Here is a 19,314-nt window from a genome sequence, read left to right on the forward strand (position 1 = left end):
TGACATTGTCGTTCACGCATATCTAATAACGTATAATGAAAGCGAAATTCTACCTGTAAACAGCTAATATGTATGTGTTCGCCATCGAACACGTAAAGTAAATTCGCGCGTTTGTATGTTAATATATATTTACATCATATACATGCGTATCTGTGCTGTACATGTTATTCGTTTCATGTTTGACGTGTTTTGCATTTGATCTTGCTTTTCATCGTATCCTGAAAGTTTGCGTAATATTTTTGCACTTCACGGAGCCCACGTTGTACACAGATATGTCGAAAGTTTCCAAAAATGTGCAGTTTGTCTCAACTGCATGCAAATCCTTGGGAAAGTTTTAAAACACTTAATTAAACGTCGTTCGTTTCGATAATATCGATAATTTTTTAGTTCCAACATTGAATACTCTTTAATAAAAATTTTGCTAAGGTAAAATCCATCTAAGATTTAATCATAAATTATATTGCATGACTGTCCACAGAATGTTTACTCAAATTTCTGTTTCTATATTGCACATCTTTGCGACAAACAGAAACGTTATATTTAAAAAAGAAATGTTCAAATTTCAGATATTAAAGTATTTTCTGTCTCCGTTTTTTAAATATTAAAAAATTTTTAATTTTATAGTATTTAAATTTAAAACACTGAAATCTTTGAAAATTGTTAAAGATTTAAAACATTAAGATTTAAAGATCGTTTCAAATAAAAACATTTTCAAATATTTACAAAAACGAAAATAGAAAAAACATTTTAATTTAAATATCTTAAAATTAAACATTTCTTTTTTGATCGTATTACTCAATATGGAAACGTTCATTACTCAATATTGAAAGAAAATCGCCGCTCTTTATACTTTTGGTTGTAAACTCTACGATTTGGAAAGTTTCGTCTTTCGTAACACTTTGTACTAACTTTTGCAAACTTAATGCGTTCTCGGTTAGGCTGAGTGTCATAAAACTTCGTCTGGCATTGTTCAATAGAAAGAAATGGCCTTTCTTAGAATCGAAAGGAAACTGCAACCGGAAGACAAAAGAATCGAGGATACGTAACTATGGATGTATGCTGGCGCATTAACTTCAACAACGCGTTTGCGTTCGGCGCTTTTTTAACCATACACGTCAATCGATCAGAATGAATCTTCGTTTTCCCCCGATCGGGTCACTCCTTTTTTTTAGTCATTCAGCGAGCTAGTGAGCCTCTCTGTTTTATTTCACTTCCGTGTTATTCGGCGCATACGTTCGGCCGATGATCTATGAGACAGGTCTGATCCACCGACTGCGCGGAGTGACGCGCCTACATGCGGTTGCACACGCGAATACGATAAATCACGGTGAATATGAGCTCGGAACGCGCACGGGGTGCCATTCGAAACAGGCCGAACGTCCAGGGCAAACGTTTGCAGTTTCTCTCGGACGTCGCGTCTCTCGTGTATACGCTGATCGATGATTCTGCAATGACAGTCGCTGCTTGCTGTTAACAGATGCGACGTCGTGCCTCAATTGCGAGATGAAGAATCGGCCTGATGAGCACGATCGACATCTTACGTTGGCTCTCAAGCGCTAAGCCCAATGCGCTAAGCTCAACGCGCAAAGCCCAACGCGATTATGCTTTGTCGTGATGTATTGATAATTGATAATATATAATGAAAAATATATATATGCAATAGCGAGCGTAAATTACAATGTAGAATAAACTGGATCTTAATTACAAAATTCTCTTGTATATACTTTCTTGCCTCTATCTGCACAAACTTGACTAATTAACTGAGTTTCCATAGAGAACACTTACTCTCTCTTATGGTTAAGCATAATATCTCTGGATTACGAGTTTTTAACTTTATAAGCCGGGTTATCTTCTAGGGGAAGAAGTAATAGTAATAATATAGTGCAGTGAGATTTCACTTGACATTTCTTAGCACAATGGAAAATGTGTAGAACAGAAAGATAGTAACGGAAACAGCGATACGTCGCTGAACTACGATTTCAGGTGTGATACTATGGTATATTCGTGGTAATATCCGTCCTTCGGACTCAGCTTGTTCATGCAATTTAGCAGAGTATACAGAATGTCCTAGACCCACCGGATGCCCTTTCAACAACAGATACCACAGATCAAACAAGAAAACAACGGTTCCGGCAATTTCGAGAAATCAGTAGTGACGAAGTTACATGAAATTGAAAAATATAGACTTACGACAAAAGTTTTCAAGTCCCAAGATTAAAAATAAATAGGTAAATGTGAAATGAGATTATTTATTATTTATCAAAATATTAATTAATTTTCCAAAATAATTTATTTTGCACAATTAGACGTTTGTAATTTGTGGACATATGTAATAAATGCTTCATTAAAATTTGATATTGAAATTTAATATAAATTATGACAAAACAATAGTCTGTTAATAATTTCACAAAGAAGTAATATAGGAAAAGCGTTCCGCACCAATATAGAATTTAATTTTTGCGAGATAATTCAAGTGAGTACCTTTAGAAGAAGTGATGATGTCTGGCATTTCATGCATCAATAAGACGTAACACGTTAACAGAGTCAATGTAATGCACGCACGCACACACACACACAACCTAAGTGCTTACCAGATACACGGAGGGACGACGTGACATGCCGCCGAATCGTAGGGGCTCTCGATCTCGTACGGGGCGAGAATACTAACGGCGATTGTGTAATGAAAGTTGCAGGAATTATATATGCGAGCGTATAGAAAGCAACCGTAGAGTGAGGATGAACGGACGAAAGGATAGAAGGAAGGGAAGAAAGTATGTGCTTCCATATCGGCCAACGGAGTGCCAGCACTCCTCGTTTCCGAGTTGTGAGCCACTCGAGAGCCACTCTTCCCTGCCTTCTCTTCTCGCGAAAATTGCGCTGCGTAAGAGTACCGTACAAGTACGGAAGACTAACGGAATTTAAGCAGATATTGTATTATCGCGTCATGTTTGACGAACGTACGATCCGCAAAGAACGGATTTATAACAGCTCGCGATCGTATCCTCGTCGATGCGCCGCCATGTCATTTGCATCCGGAAAATTTATTGAGATCACGACCCGGCTGAATTACAGAATCACAAATCTTTCATTACATAGCACATTCTTTTTCTGCTTTGAAATCACAGGTAGATTAATCGTTAAACGATAAGTTTTACTCACGTAGTTTTTATGAATTTTGTTGTAAAACTTTGGAATAACGTTTTCACAGTAAATGTTTAATTTAATCAAGTTGATTTTCAAAAATGCATGAAGAAACGACGCAAAGAAAAGTTACTAATATGTACCAGTCACCTAAATCTCAGTGTAATTATATATTTTTATTTAATATAATATTTTGACAAAATATGAAATAAATGAGAGTAATATAGATTATAATTAAAAAAATGTTTAATTTTAATATTAAAATGTGTTTATTCTATCTCTCTTTTTTAAATACTTAAAAATGTTTTAGTTTTAAGCGCTATTTAAAACATCAAAAAATAACTAAACGTTTTTAATTATTAAATGTTTAATCCTTTTCTCTTTAATAAGTTATTAAGAAAATAAGTGTTAGTTAAAAATTTTATATTTTTAATTATTTCAATTCACAAATTTGCCTATTTCAAAGGCAACATTATTTAGGAAACAATTAGCTAAATCATATTTTTTGCGTTGTAAAAAAAGCTTATGAATAAATTAAGATGTTATTAACGAAGAATTAAACATGGTAATAACAAATACTTGAAACGTCAAGCTATAATTTCTAACGTTCTTTCGTGTATTAATCTCAAATGGAAAATATAATAGAAAATAACACTAGTGATAAGGATTCGATAATTCTATAAAATTTTTACGAAAAAATTGTAAAGAGAAGGCTCTTCTTGTTAGTTGATAATAATAATAAATTGCCACCATTTAGATAACAAGCACAATCTAATGTAAATCCTATTTACCGAAGGGAGTACTACGTTCAAATGGTCACTTGCATTCGAGAGAGCCATATGCGCAGTGATATCGGGCGTTACTAATCCATAACAAGAGAGCATTACGCGCATCGATGTTGATTACTTACTTTACTCGACGTCGAAATTACTGACACCGTATCCAATAAGAGGGGCATATCGCGTCACAAAGGTCAACAACTCCAATAGGATAAGGTCCTTCTGATCCCTCAAAGGATTTAGCTTGCGGTTGGTGGTGATCCCAGTATACGATTTCAAGACTTAGTAACAGCTGCTTCCACGCCGATGTAACCAAGGATCAGTTCGCAGTAACAGATTTCGATGAAAGATTTAAATGAAACACGTACCGTTCGCCTTCTCCAATTACTTTATTAACTTTGCGTCTTCCTAAATGATTGTACAATGCTTGCACAATTCAGAAAATAAAAACTGCCATCCTTTTGAAATTAATAAAAAAAATGTATAAAGGAGTTGTTGAGCTTTTTCTTGCTAGTCTTTTAAAGAGTCCAGTTTTGGCTTCAATGTGAATCGCAAAGCTTGAATTTCTTTTTTATTTTAAATAAAATGCTTTAAAAATAAGAAGTTAAAAAAATGTTTTGCCTCAATTTCTTTTAGGAAAATTAATGTTGTTTCACAATTGGTATGTATAAATGCGCGTAAGCCATTCTCTTCGAGCATACCTATAAATTCGATGTATTCACTTTCGACCGGTTTTAAAATAACTGTCAAAGGGAAATTTGTTTGTAAACTCAGCTGTAACTTCCTCGCTGCAGTCCGAACGATCTCCCTTGTCGCGTCGCGAAATTTGCGTTTCAATATTAAAGCAGCGTCCATTATGAACCGTCAATCTTCTTTTTACAGCCCCAGTGCTGTGGTGTGCATACTTTATGGTCGGCCAATAAAACACGATTTTCGCGAGGACGTGAAGTATAATCGGCCGGTGCGCGCAGTGCGTCGCGCTTTAGATCGCGCGGTAGTAAAGAGAATACGCGAACGTCGGCATGCATAATTGCGTTAGCCGCGGCAGCGGGGTCCCGGGATCTTTCAGCCTGTTTTGAATTCATGGGCGCCGTTCGGTCGTACTCCTACACCGTATTCGGAGACCCGACCCGCCGCGGCTCTTTTCCCCTATTACGCGTGTCACGAGGGGGAAGATTCCCCCCCCCCTCCCCTTCTCTTTCTCTCTCTCTCGTGTTCCGCCGAATCCCGTGCGGGTTACCAGAGATTTATACGAATCAAGATACTCCGGCGTGATTGCGAGAACCCTGAATCTGCGAAGATATATCTTTCAGGTGCGAAGAAGTACGTTAGAATACGTAGGGAGGAGGGAGAAAGGGGGATTCCTTCTCGCGGCGGAGGTCTCTCGGAAAACGAACTCTTCGCCTTGATCCCCCTGTCGGGTTACGGATTCGCATTTTCTGACGGACAGGCTTCGGGCGGCCGCGCGTAAAAACCTTTAAGTGCATCCCGACAAGCGGCTCCCCCCCCCCCCTCCCCCGCTCGATAGTGCGAGCCACTCGAAATTTGGATTCGCGAAGGGTGTATATATCTAGGACGTAGATTCCGGTCGGGAAATCAGTTTCTCAACGACACGGAGAGATCACAGCGATATGCGGGATGTAGCGATATACTAATCTACGGTCGCGTTAATACTTAACGAACTAGTTTCAAAGTGGTGTTTGCAGCGTAATGTCTTCAGTACACTTTGATCAAACAGCTGCTCGCTCACGTTGTACGCGCGAGATTAAGAGATCTTTCACTATTTTATTGCTATTTCATCATTAAAATTGAAAACAAAAATATTAAAATAAAAAACGTTTAATTATAATTGAAACAAATTAACAATTTAATGGAAACATTCGTATTATGCTAAGCTGTGACCGTATATTGTATTGTATATTGTATTCGTACAGTACATAGGAAGATTATATGAGACATAAAATTATAAACAGATCAATTCTGCCTCGAATTATATTCTGTATCTATAATTCTGTTACGATCGCAGCAGGTTTAAAAGGTAGATATTTTATAAATTAAAATACGATACAATATGTAAAAATAGTAGCGTGTTTTATTTAACTAAATTATTTTTAAAAGTATTTTGAAAACAATATTATAAGTAATTTCTTATTAAATTTTGTGTTCTATTCTATTTTCTTAATTATTATTTCCGTTTAGTCCGATTAGATTTTATTATCAATGGAAAAAATGTCCAGTATTTTAAACTTTGAAATATAGTAACTCTATACTAAGGGGGCCTAAACACAATGCCAGGCAACAGGCAATAGGAACAGGAATAATGAAAGAGAGAAAGAGAGAAAGGATCTTCTCTCTTTCTCTCTTTCTTTATTTCTTATTCCTATTGCCTGCTGCCTGGCATTGTGTGATGGCCTTAAAGAAAAGTAGGTTTAAAGCTACTTATAATGGAGGGGATGCCCGAAATACTTTCTGCGTTTACCACATAGTGGCGTTTCTTTCCCGTACATAAAATTCAGCGTAAAGGCAATATAAAGCAAAGAATATGTCTCTGCTCTATCGCTTCTCGGCTCTATTGAGCTAAGATCAAATGTGTAGTATCTGTTCTTATCAGCTTAATATCTGATACAATCCCCATAGGGGATTCAGAATATTAAACTGATTTTTGGACCAAGGCGAATGTATGGGGCTTGCTCCAACTTTGCTACGGGTTAACCCGATATTGCAGTGTTTTCGGGTTTAGCCCTATAATCTATTTCAAAAATAAAAATATTACAGATTATGAAGAACGATTCCGACATAGTCCATGATGTACATACATTCGCGCTATCAATAATATTCTAAATTAATCTTTAAACTATTATTTAACTTTACTGAATTTTTCTTGTAATACAACATTAAAAATAATAATTTTAGGATAACTTATTTACTAGATATTAATTTATTTTCCAAGAAACATGCAGAAAAGGAATCTTGTGGGATAAATATTTTTATAATCTATTATACATACACACATACATATATATACATATATATACACATTTATGCACAATTTTTAGCAAAATTATAATTTTATAAAGAGTGTTTTCCACGAATAATGTTTATAATCTGTTAGCATCCGTTTATTATCCGTTTAAATGTAGAATTCAATTAATCAAAGAAATAATTACTAAAAATATAAACAATGTTTCAGACTGCTGACGTTATATTTCAATCACAAACGTTAAAGCAAATTTATAGAATTAATAAAGGGAATTATGATGATTTTTTTATCATCAAAAAACTAATCGTCTTATGCAGTAAATAAATAATCAAAAAGTTAACTGATTCCTTTATATTTCGCTTTTCAATCAATTCAAAGCAATTTTTACTTTGTTTAAAACTAAAAAAAAATGTAATTGCCTAGACAATTAATACTAAAATATTTTAATTAAATCTGAAATTAAAAACTTTGTTAGATATAATCGAACTAATTAAAAAAGACTGTATATGACGTATCATCAATATTATCACATAAGATGTATTTAAAATTTACATTTAATTAAACATAAAATTTCTTTATATCGATGTAGAAGAATTAATTAAATGATTGCATTTAAGAAGAGCAGTGCATGATTTATCTCTTTACATGAAACATATTCAAACATTTGTAAGAACAACCTTAGTCTGTTAGTAGCTTCTGCCGAGAGTCGTCGAGTAAATAGCCCGAATGGGACTCGTCTCAGTAAATATGTCTCCCGATACGTCACGGAGCTTTCGCGTTATACGGCATCATTTATAAGATGAAGAAGACAGTTATGGCACAGCGGAGTAGTGATAAATAAGTCCGAGGCGTCTTGCGCGAGTTTCAGCTCGAAGGAATAAAATCAGACTGACGTATGCAATGAATACTTGCGTGTTTGTGATTACACGTACGTACGTTAATTACTCCATCACAATAGCCTGCAAACGCTGGAACTGTCGACACGATTGAAAGACAACTCTATGTGCAACAGTAAACACAATACGACGAATCCATCGTTCTTCGATAAATCACTAGTTACCCGAGAACGTCGAATGTACGCAATTTTTTTGTTCTCGTTGCAGGAAAAGTTCTTACGGACTGTAATACGGCAAGACAGTATAAAGGGGCAATAAAAACGGAGACGTCACGGCAACAGACAAACGATCGTCGCTATTACCATTGGCTGTCGTAAACGCGCGAGGTGGACGCGCGCGTCCGCGGTATATTAATGCATTCCGCCGCTCTATTTATGATCCACTTCCACCCCAGGAGTCGTTTACTTTCAATTCTCGGGTGTTCGATTAATTTTCGTATCGATGGCGCCCGGGAGCTTGCCGCCGTCACGCGCTACCGTGAAATTTATAGCTCACAGATTTCGCGAACTTCGCCTCGGGCTATGACCATCGCGATCGCAGAAAAATCGGTATGCCCGACGCGATGCGTCGAACGAACGGGATATTTAAAAGCGGGTGGCTCACGAGCTATTTGCACCGGGGGTCGCGGGTACGCCCAGAGGCGCGATACGTATAACCCCGGCGAAATAACGGCGATTAAACTTTATGGGATCGCGAAAAGTGCCGAGGGCGTCTCTCTCACTTTTGGCCGGACACGGAAACCTGAAGCTGATTGCGGAATGCGGCATTGCGCGCGGACACAGTCCGATCGTTATTAATACCATGAACTGTTCCGTTTCTGAAATATGGCTTGCACCCTCGTTCGCGCGTACCGTGACAGCGAATCCGATGGAATGGAGTCGGTAGATTCGGAATGGAGTAAGGAACGAACACATACGATCGATATTTCCCACACCCCGTGGAATATTCCGCGTATGTGCGCGACGTACACATAGAGTTAAATTTGCATTTATATTCTACAAAAGACTGATTTTATACTGCTACCTTTACTGGATTTGCCGCGATTAAATGGACGAAGCTTAACGAGCGAAATGGGAAACGTATAACTGATGAGATTCCTATAACGATAATGAAAGCAGCAAATGATCTCGATGTCCGGCAAAAAATAATATCATATACGGCTCTTAGCCGGGAAAACTTCACCTAATCTTTTCGATACGTCAAACGGTTCTTTTCTTTCGCAACCTACGTCGAGATCCTAGGGAGACTTGGATTTTCACAGATGCGGGCGGTTATCCACTCTGGGTTCCCGTGTATGTCCATCGATCCGGATGTCGTCATCGTTCCGGGCAGACACACATTCCCCACCGTGGATATTATTCGCTCCATCATAGATATGTGGATACGCGTGTCACAGTGTGTGCGGAAACGTATTCCCGTGCATCATCTCCGGGATATAGCCCAACTGTCGCCCGCGAATCATACGACGGTGCTTGTCATCGCGACCCATCCGGTGTAACCTACTTTTCCAGCCGGAATTCTTTCCTCCTCAAATGCAGCAGGCGTAAAGTATTAACCAACGGCGAGGGTGGCAACGACGATGGCAAAGGATAGATCTGGAGGTTCGATCGAGGTGATAGTAGCGCAGCTATTGCCAGAAGACAGCAGCTTAAAGAGCTCGACGTTTATAAAACTAGATAAAAATTAACACAAGAAAATATATAAACGATAAGAAACAAATGTCGTATTGATTACCATGTATATGCCACATGCGAAATAACTGTTTAATCTGTTAAGCAAAAGTATGCCATGTGATATATCTTCTAATAATTCGAGAATGATTTGTTGCTCGAGTGCGCCTTCCTGAAATTACGTAAGACACGCGCGCGCGCGCGCGCATGCTATATTGAGAACAAAAGTCGGGGAGTTCCAAACTTATATTAAAACAATAAAAACGGAGGACACGTTGCGTCATCGGAACTCGGTGCCGAAGGTATTCCTATACGTGACCACGTCGCGATTTAGCGTGCGACCTAGAACGAACAGTCGCAGATGTTACGTAGCCGATATACGTTTGTGACATTCTGATGCGCGAAAGAACAGCGAGATCGATTTGATCGATATACCGCGTCGCAGAAGAGAGGGGAAACAACAGCACGCGCGGACTTCCTGTTTCTTCTTTTCCTGTCTCGATATTCCTCTCCCGAAGTCGCGTTTTTCTTTCTCCCCGTCCCAACCCTCTTCCTCCCTTTCTCGTAGCCTTCCTCGAAAAATTACGAGTACGTGTAACTCGGTTGCGATGTGTAACGCGTCGTTGGCCCGATACCGGAAAAGGCATTCCGGGCCATTGGCCACGACGGGGCTTAAGCGACGTTCTATCTTTCGTCGGTGTGTGTGTCACTGGTGCTTTATACTCCATGGCGATTGAGCCCCCGAGGGGGCCCTTGTCTCTCTCGTTGGTCTCCTCCTTTGCCGCGCGCTATCTCGCGTTACGCTCTCAGGGGCTCAGCCACCTCTCCTTTTCTTCATTCGTCTGCCCTCCGTCCTTCCACCCAGTTTCTGTGTCCTCGTCTCCCGTCTCGCGACTTCAAAGCTTTCCCCGGTCTTCCTTGCAATAAGATCGTCGGTTTACAGTAGACACTGCGAGACAAAAGCCTTGTCTTCCTTAACTATTCCGCGTTCCGCTTTCGATCCGTCCCCGTTCTTCTCCCACCATTTCGCATTTCCACCAACGTTCACCGCGTTCATCCCTCTACTCATTCGGTATCCGTTTGATTGCCGTGCGAAAGGAATGTTGCGTTACAGAGAATGGAAATAAAGCTGATTCAAAGATGAGCCATGAGAACGAAACAATGCACGAAAGCCTTCCTTTTGAGACATGACGAATGAGTCGGATGGGATGCACGCGTGGCGCACAGTATGACGCGACAGCGAGATACCCGGCGGTCCTCGTGAATGTCAGATTCCTCGGGGCCACTCCGGGGAGCCAGAAGCGCGTGTTACACCGGCACGGTCTTTCGCGCAATTAGCCACGCGCCCGTGCATTAACGTACAGATTTATGGAGGTAATTAATGCTCCCGTATGCGAATTATTGCATCCTATTTGATACCCGATTTGCCGGCGGTGCAGCCCAATTTCTGCACGGCATGCTTTCAACGATCTCTCCGAGGAGCGCACGAAAATTTCAACTTATTCATTTTCCATATAACGGAAACACCGAAGCGTAGAGCCAGCAGTTGGTGGCAGAGTCAGTTATTGCGCCAATCAGTACTCGGGCGCGAAGGCTATTTCGGTCGGGTTTATTTACTGCGATCGACTCGCGCGGAGTTTATCGAAACATACGATTATCCCCTTTAATTGGAAACGTATTATACCTCATACATATGTCAATAACACTTTCTTGCGTTAGTTCTGTGATAATGGTAATATGGTAAATTATAAAATGTGTTTATATTAGTGATTTCACAACAAGCATGGATGTAACGAGGAATTCACGTAATATAAATATAAGGTAATAATCTAATTAGCAAAAGCATAAAAAAACTCAGTCGGTGAACTTTTCAAAGCTTCCATATGTAGGTTACGGAGGAGACGCAAAACTGAACTGTGGAGAAATTGATCGACTCTCGTAACTACGCTAATGTGATGATCGTGATATAATTTACATGCAGTGCATGCATAGTATAATGACCAGTACGCTGCAACAGGCGGAGACAATCCGCAGTTACCACGATATTACGTTGACTTGATGTATTCATGAATCGTATTAACTACTGTCGCTTATGATGCAGAATGTGAAGAAGAAAAAGTCGAGCAATTTTTAATGACGTTGAAATAATCACGTAATGCGACAAAATTGAGTATTCTTGAAGGAATGCTTAATTATGCGACTTTCGATATATTTCGCGTGCGAGACTTACTAGCGAAGAAATAATATATTATTCGAAACGGAAAATTAAAGAAGTCCACGTGCTTTGAGAGTGCGGGACGCCAGCTGTAAGCTTTCTTGAGCAAAGGATAAGCTGAGAGAGAGAGAGAGAGAGAGAGAGAGAGAGAGAGAGAGAGAGAGAGAGAGAGAGAGAGAGAGAGAGAGAGAGAAGAGAGGATTATGTTACGCCAAAGACGACGCTAAAGTCGGTATTAGTTTGTCGTCTGTATGTGTGTGTATGTGTATGTGTGAGCACAACTCCTAGTAAATTCAGCATGTTCTGCTGAGCTTGGGAAATCTGCGAAACGGTGACCCCTTCGCCATCTTGGAAAATTATACGGCAGTCGAAAATCTTCGCTAAATTTAACTCCACAAAATATTATCCTTCCAACGAGCATCGTTCAGGCACACGTTCGTGCCCGCCCCCGCCACGTTGATCGTAACGGCACAATCTGCATTCGCAATAGCCCGAACGCCTTCTACGTTCGTGTAACGAAGCGAACGGTTTACATCAGAATGTTACAGCGCCGGGCGCAACGGGGATTCGGATTCTCGTCTTCGGCTCCGGATAAATTCCGCGCGATTTCAAGCAAGAGCTCGTGCGGGGTGTTCGATGTAATTCTGACGACTTCTCCCTCCCCCTCCCCCCCCCCGACTTTCTTTGGACTTTTTAACGCGAGAAAGCAGCGAAGATTTATGCGGCAGTTAAAAATCCTCCGTATAAATATATTACCGCCCGAGCAAATTTCCCGAGTGTACATTAATCTGAATTTTTGTCCGTGTGACCTTCCTATAATACGTAATCTACAGATGCACTTCATCATATAATTCTTCGTTCGCACGGCGAATACGGATAAATTTTTCAGATTGCGCCAGCAGAACTAACTTTGCGCGTTAAACAGAACGCAATTCTGCATGATAAATTTATGTTTATACAGTCAAATAGCATACAGTATAAATAGTGCTCAACATGCTAAATTTCAATCTTCGTTAATAATTTCTACATTCAAAACGTTTCAGCAATTAACGTGCAATCTGATCGCTTGAATTGATTCAATTTATTTTATATATGGGCAACTTCACTACGTCGACTGTCTCGCTACAGCTGTCTTAAGCCTTCCTGGATGTTGTGCTCGGTACTCGGACGACGAACTAGTATTAGCCGCCAGTCACCAACCTGAGAGTAGATACGGTGCATTTCGGTTAAACTCGGCAGAGCACCCAGCGACTGGCTAAGCTTTCCGATAAACTCGTCAGCCGTTTGAATCGACTGTACGGTATCAGCTTCAATTTACCGTCGGCTGTAGCACACAGTTCCTTTCAGCAAAGGTGGACAAGCATCTCACGCGCTCGTATGCACTGCACCACTACAGGAGAAACGAAACTGGCGGTTTTGCAAATGTGTGCGCGCGCGCGTGTGTGTCCGTATGTCTGCGTACATTGATGTGCACGTGTCAAGTATACGCGCGTGTGCGCCGCGTCGTCGTTACGAAGGGACGCTTTATTAGACTGTGCAGGTCTGAAGCTCGGTCACGGGGTTGACGAGGAACGAAGTGGATGCGGAAACACGGGCGGAGGGAAAGAGCGTGTACGAGCGGATGGAAACGAGGGAGATTGAAAGGGAGCGAAACGTGTGCGGAACACAAGCGGCCGGCCGGGATCGGGTCAGGGAATAGGGGACGACAGGAGGAGGTGTGCCGGGAATTGATGAAGCGGCGAAGAACGGAGCGCGCGGAGAATCGGTGGTTTTAGATGAGAAGGCCGTTAGACGGGACAAACCGGGAGGGACCGTCCAGGGTCGATGTCTCTTCGAAAGGACCTTCCTGGATGAAAACAATGGGCCCCCGCGCGTGCATATCTATCGGCTCCCATTACGACGGCGATGACGATCGTGACGATGTGACGCCGAGTGTACCTGCTTGTTTATTGATGATTCGTTAAGTGGCCGCTCCATCTCTTTCTCACATCCGTTTTCTCCGCCTCTCTCTTATTATCCGCTTCTCATCTCTAGTAATCTAACCTCGTGTCTCTCACCCTCCCTCTCTCTCTCTCTCTCTCTGCCTCATCACGATCGTTTAATGGAAGTCGACGGGGCCGAAGCCTCGAGGGTAGGCCGCACGAAGCTAGATATGGTTTTCCTCGGTGTTATTGGCCGATAATCCGACGGATATCGACGGACGTGGAATTATACGGGTGTATATGTGTATACAGTGTGCACCCCGCAGTGATATAGAGCGGTATAACGTCGGATACACCGCCGGCTGCAACGCCGCAACGGAACGGCACTGGCAGCGAAACGTCAAACGAGAACCGGAGCGCTCGCCATTCTACGGTGACCGTGTCCCACCAGGCTGCACGTCCGCGCGAATTAAACTTAACCACAATTAGCAGGACTCAGGGCTTCGTTCGGCGGCGCATATAACCGCGTGTAAATTGTAATAGCAACCCGACACCGCCAGCATCCGTCGGGCCGGCGCGACGTCGCGCTAACGCGCGTGCGATATGGTCGCGCGTGTGTGTGTGTGTGTGTGTGTGTGCATGCTCTGCTATGACACGGAGTATAACACGTATGTACGCCGAGATCGCGGACGTTGAATACAAGATCGGACGAATCTATCGATCTACACGGTCAACAAGCTCCGCCGCCGTCGTCGGCTAGGAAAGTCGATGAACCGAACGCCGTGCAACGATGTACAAAGGACGACCCGATAACTTATGTGCGAATCCCCTTTGATCCATGTAAATCGAGATTCAATCATCTTTCCGCACTCAATTTTCATTTCCTATATAAGAAGATCTGGGTCATGCCGATTGCGCATGATGGGTGATGTATAAAAGAATTAATTCTGCGTTTTTATTAATCGTCGCACAATCGAGAGATTCGCAAAGTCTTTCATACGTTTATATAAATATAAGTACAATATATGTAAATAGAACTAAATAAAACAAATGGTGTAAACCAATGATACAAATACGTCGAAGAAACGAGAAATAATTAATTATAAATTTTCTATTTGTCCGTTAAACTCGCATATTTTTTATTCCTTATTCTTTATTTATTGTTTCAAAAAATATGATTCTTTATTATTTTCTGTGCTTTAGTTTTCTAGGTAAATTGCAGAAATTTTCACCTCTCAGGTATCTTGCGATTTGATAACAGCTTCAACAGTGTAGAACATGATTTGAGTATATATCTACATGTTAGATAGTCAATATCTTATATATATAAGATATTGAGTTTATATATATTGTTATGTAGATGAGAATTGCAATTTCAATATATATCCATATAAATATATATTCTGACTGTATGAATATGAATGTATAAAAAAGGCGAAGAGCTGCTTTACATAAACTATCTGTTTTCGTACTTAAACAAATAAACGTAGGAATGTTCTTGTGCATGAAAACAAAAGATGTTAAACCGTGTTACTCGTTCTTTTCATACATGAAAATGAGAAATGTTAACCCTTTGAAGCGCGGTGTGTTTACAATACGCAACCAACTTTTTTAATCCCTTTCTGCCCTCAATCTGCTTGGTCTTTTACTTTACTTTTCTGTATATTCACTGGCTACTAACAAATGTGTAAAGAGTTCCGCTATACTTGTGCGTACTGTAGAAAATAACGATTGTTTGTATTATTTCAGTAACATAAGATTTAGAATGCATAATTTGTGTGTAACCGAATAATAAATATATTAAATTCTCTTTTTTAGTTCATTATACGCATTTTATTACATATTAGTAAATGCAGAGCAAAGCAATTTGATCATTAAATTTTTTCAGTTAAAATAAATTGTTCAATGTTCTAATGTGATTTCTTCATTAGGTAAAATTTCTTTCATCTTTTCTTTTGTAATAACAAATTAGGTCTATTAAATCTATGAAACAGAATTAAATCTATGATAAAAATTTTCAATATATTCTGTAAATGGAATTTCTTTTATTAAAAAAATACTCTTCTCTGTATCTTGTTTCAATTATTAAAATTAATTTAATTTTTGTTATTATAAACAAGAATTTTATAATAACAAAATTTCGACTTTCATTTCATTTTTAATGCCAAAAAACTTTAGAATGATCTATATTATAGTTGATGTCATATACTATCAGTTGGAATAATCACATAATTGCGTAAAGCATTTTATTGTGCTTAATTTACATAAATTCTATTTTTAAATTTATTTCTATGAATTTATATTTTTCTCAAATAATATCTCCAAACGGGAAAATACGCATGCTAATATCGGTTGCAATTATAAAGATGTACAAATGCCCATTTGCATGAAAATAACATTTACGGAATCTAAATTTCTGATCGATATTCCGCCGATTCCATCAATATTTACGATATATACTGATCACGATTCAGTATCCGCTGCGTATCTAATTTCCGTTATATATTCGTAGCCTGTAGCAATAACTTTCGCGTGATATCTATGTTACGCAGCCGTCGCCGTAGCACCATTTACAAAACATTAATTGATTGGTAGCAAGTCATAAATTTCATGCTAATGATATCCAGAGTGCATTTCATTTCTCTATTCCATTGCTTATAATATTACAAGTGCACTAGCGTAACAAAATTGATAGTGTTATTTACTAAAATATCTAACTTATGCACTTAAACACTATTAACGTATAATAATGGCATACGATTATAATATAATTAGAAACTATTTTTCTAAACAAAAAAAAGAAATTTTAAAAGTATCTATAGAGAAGAATATGTGCGCGAATTGCTTTAACATCTTTGAATTTTGAAACCCGATTAATACTTCAGTATTAAAATGGAGAGACAATTTACTTTTTGATGGACTAATGAAATTATACGATAAAATTATACGATTGAATTATATTGAGGCAGAATTATCTCATCTTATCTATTAGTAATAAATTCTTGAAACTTTGGCTATCTTGGAATAACCGATACAATTTAGTACTTCGCATACAGATCACGTGCATATAGTTTCAAAACTTTAGAGGCTTTTACGACTAGTACTCTGGGCACTCCCGGAAAATTATCTTAAAAAGTCTTCTGCATACATACATATACACACACAACTTATTCCTATAATAATTTTACCCAATTCCAGAGTACTTCATATTTGCGAATTTCAGATTATGTGAATAAAATGCACAGCAAACTTTTTTATTTTTTGAATAATGTTTGTGTTAAAATATTCATTATTATCGGTAGAAGTAAGCAAATGTTATGAAAATGTACGCACAAAAAAGGTATCAATCTGCACATATTTCGATAAAAACGTTATAGTTAACCCCGGTGACTTTACTCTGTGTGTTTCAAATATAATGACATTTACTTTAGTTTGTTACATATTACAAAGAAATATACACATTTTTGTAATATATAATAAAACTTGTAATATATAAACATAAATTATTGTGTGATAAATTTATAAAATTATCAAAAAAGAATAAATAAAAAGAAATTGTGATGATGAATAAGACAATGCAAATCTTAGCGTCCTATACTTGGATCTTCTCATGTGTCAGGTCTTAATCTTCACTAAAATAAGAAAGTAGACATCTTCTAAAGGAAAAAAAATTCCACGGTCTTTGCACCAGGTAAAAGCTCACAATCGTCTCATTCGTAGTCGTAGGTTGCGGAGGTTTTCATTATCTTTCGGATAGCATTCTCTCTCTCTCTCTCTCTCTCTCTCTCTCTCTCTCTCTCTCTCTCTCTCTCTCTCTCTCTCACTCTCTCGCTCGCTCTTTATCACCTCATGTCGTGATCGCGCCAGTGTGCACTAGCCATCACGGTCTCATCGTGTTATCCGAGGAGGACATCTCGAGTTTCAGAGGAGAACAAACGGCACGTCGTGTACACGTCTACTGACGACCCTATAGAAATTGCGAGGACGTTCTCGAGACTTAATGAATGGACCGACGTGTGTATCTGTATATGTGTGTGCGTGGATAGAAAGAGCAACGGCGGGTGCGAGAGGTAGTACGTTACCGCAAGAGCACAAGGAAGAAGTTGATGGCTCCGGGTGGAAGGCTAAGATTGTCGCTCAATTTCTCCGTTTCTGCTGTCGTGTATACTACAAGTGAAAGCGCTGCAGATATCATAAGACGGCGCCCGAAACGTTCCGTTTCAGTCATAACCACTACAATGCACTGCCATTTTTTCGCATTTCGCCTCATTACGCAGTCGCATAGAATAATCAATTGTCAATTCGCGCACACGCGAAAATTCAAAACCGGACATATGTATGTCTATAAATAAATCATGTATGTAAAAAAGTATGGATTGCGTGTTGCAGGCAGGCACTGTGATATATTGGCGCCATCGTGTCGAATATCAATCCCCTTAAAACTGACTTCACAATAAGGCTCAGCGCCGAGTGGTGCTCGACGTCCGACCATGAAGGGTTAAAAATGCAGCTACGACGAGTTTCAGCTTGTTCCCATCGAGGACGTCTTCGTTTATTCCTCGATATAAAGCCATGACGAGCCTGGGCGTTAGATTAGCTTCGACGCTCTTGCCTCTTCCCGCGGCGTTGTGCTGCAATTTGTTTCACGGCGGTAGGGGGCGAAGGAACGGCGGGCCGGGGTTTTAATCTGCATCGGATTATACCTTCAAAGAACGATGCATTTCATTACACCGAAGCCATGCGGGAAAGTGGGCCGGTGTTTGTAGACAGTGCCGGCCAGCGTGAGGCCATAGTGGAAATGAAGGACGTACTTTCGTTGCGGTAAATCCTTCCGTTATCACATTTAGACACCTGTCTATTTGCCGCGGAGAATGAGGAACTACCGTTGGAATATCGCAATTCACGATCACGTTTAATCGTATTGCTTTTCAGAGTATAAAGCTCCAAAGAGGTGTTCGTTATGCCACGTTATTTTAACGTATCGTGCCAGATTAAATAGTTATAACAGTTTTAACAATATCGATCTCAATCTCTTTTACCAGTTTTTGTACTTCATATTCGCGAGGCTTTCAATCAATCAGGGATTCAACATTTTTAACACATTAATCACGTAAAATAGTTTCATGTAAAGAGGACACGATATTGTTCAAAAACCATAAAAAAATACTGCGTATTTAATGTATAGTGAATATATACGGATTTTTGACAGTTCGAGCTCTGTAGTAATTTCATGCGGACGCAGGTGCTATGATGGTAAATGGTAACAAAGTGCCGACTTTGAACGAAGCTTTTGATGCATCGCACAGCAATTGCAGGCGATACATGGTGTCATGGTTTATGATGCAGTAAATTTAATGGTGTCGCGGGAAATTCCGGACCAGCGGTAGAATATTTCCGATCAATTTCAAACGAAATGAGTGAGAGGTAGTATTTTTCGTTCTTACTCGTAAATTCAATTAATCTTAATATAAAAAAAAAAGTTTGTGGACATATGCAATACACGTGGGGTAAATCCAAGAGCGTATTAAAATGACAATGATATTATGAAATGCACATAGTTTAGTTTAAAATGCTCAAGTTGTCGACGACACTCTGCGGAGAAAGCGGAGAAGTTGTAGCAAGAGGATATCGCTACTTTTTAATGTTTCGTTGTTTTCCGTCGCAGCGCCAGATTTATATTCAAATGTATGCAAAAGTAGTGTCGCATTGGC

At 39.5% G+C, this 19,314-nt stretch overlaps 1 protein-coding gene and 1 non-coding gene across 3 annotated transcripts in view; one reads left to right on the forward strand and one right to left on the reverse strand.

Moving 5' to 3' along the window:
- LOC105831833 overlaps positions 1 to 19,314 on the reverse strand; it is a 145,304-nt gene that overhangs the window by 24,209 nt on the left and 101,781 nt on the right. The gene's annotated exons all lie outside the window — the stretch shown is intronic.
- On the forward strand, positions 6,476 to 6,670 carry LOC114254477. Its single transcript, XR_003625862.1, has one exon. It is a non-coding gene; the product is annotated as a U2 spliceosomal RNA (small nuclear RNA).

Source organism: Monomorium pharaonis, chromosome 6, assembly GCF_013373865.1.
Source record: "Monomorium pharaonis isolate MP-MQ-018 chromosome 6, ASM1337386v2, whole genome shotgun sequence".
NCBI classification, from domain to species: Eukaryota; Metazoa; Arthropoda; class Insecta; order Hymenoptera; family Formicidae; genus Monomorium; species Monomorium pharaonis.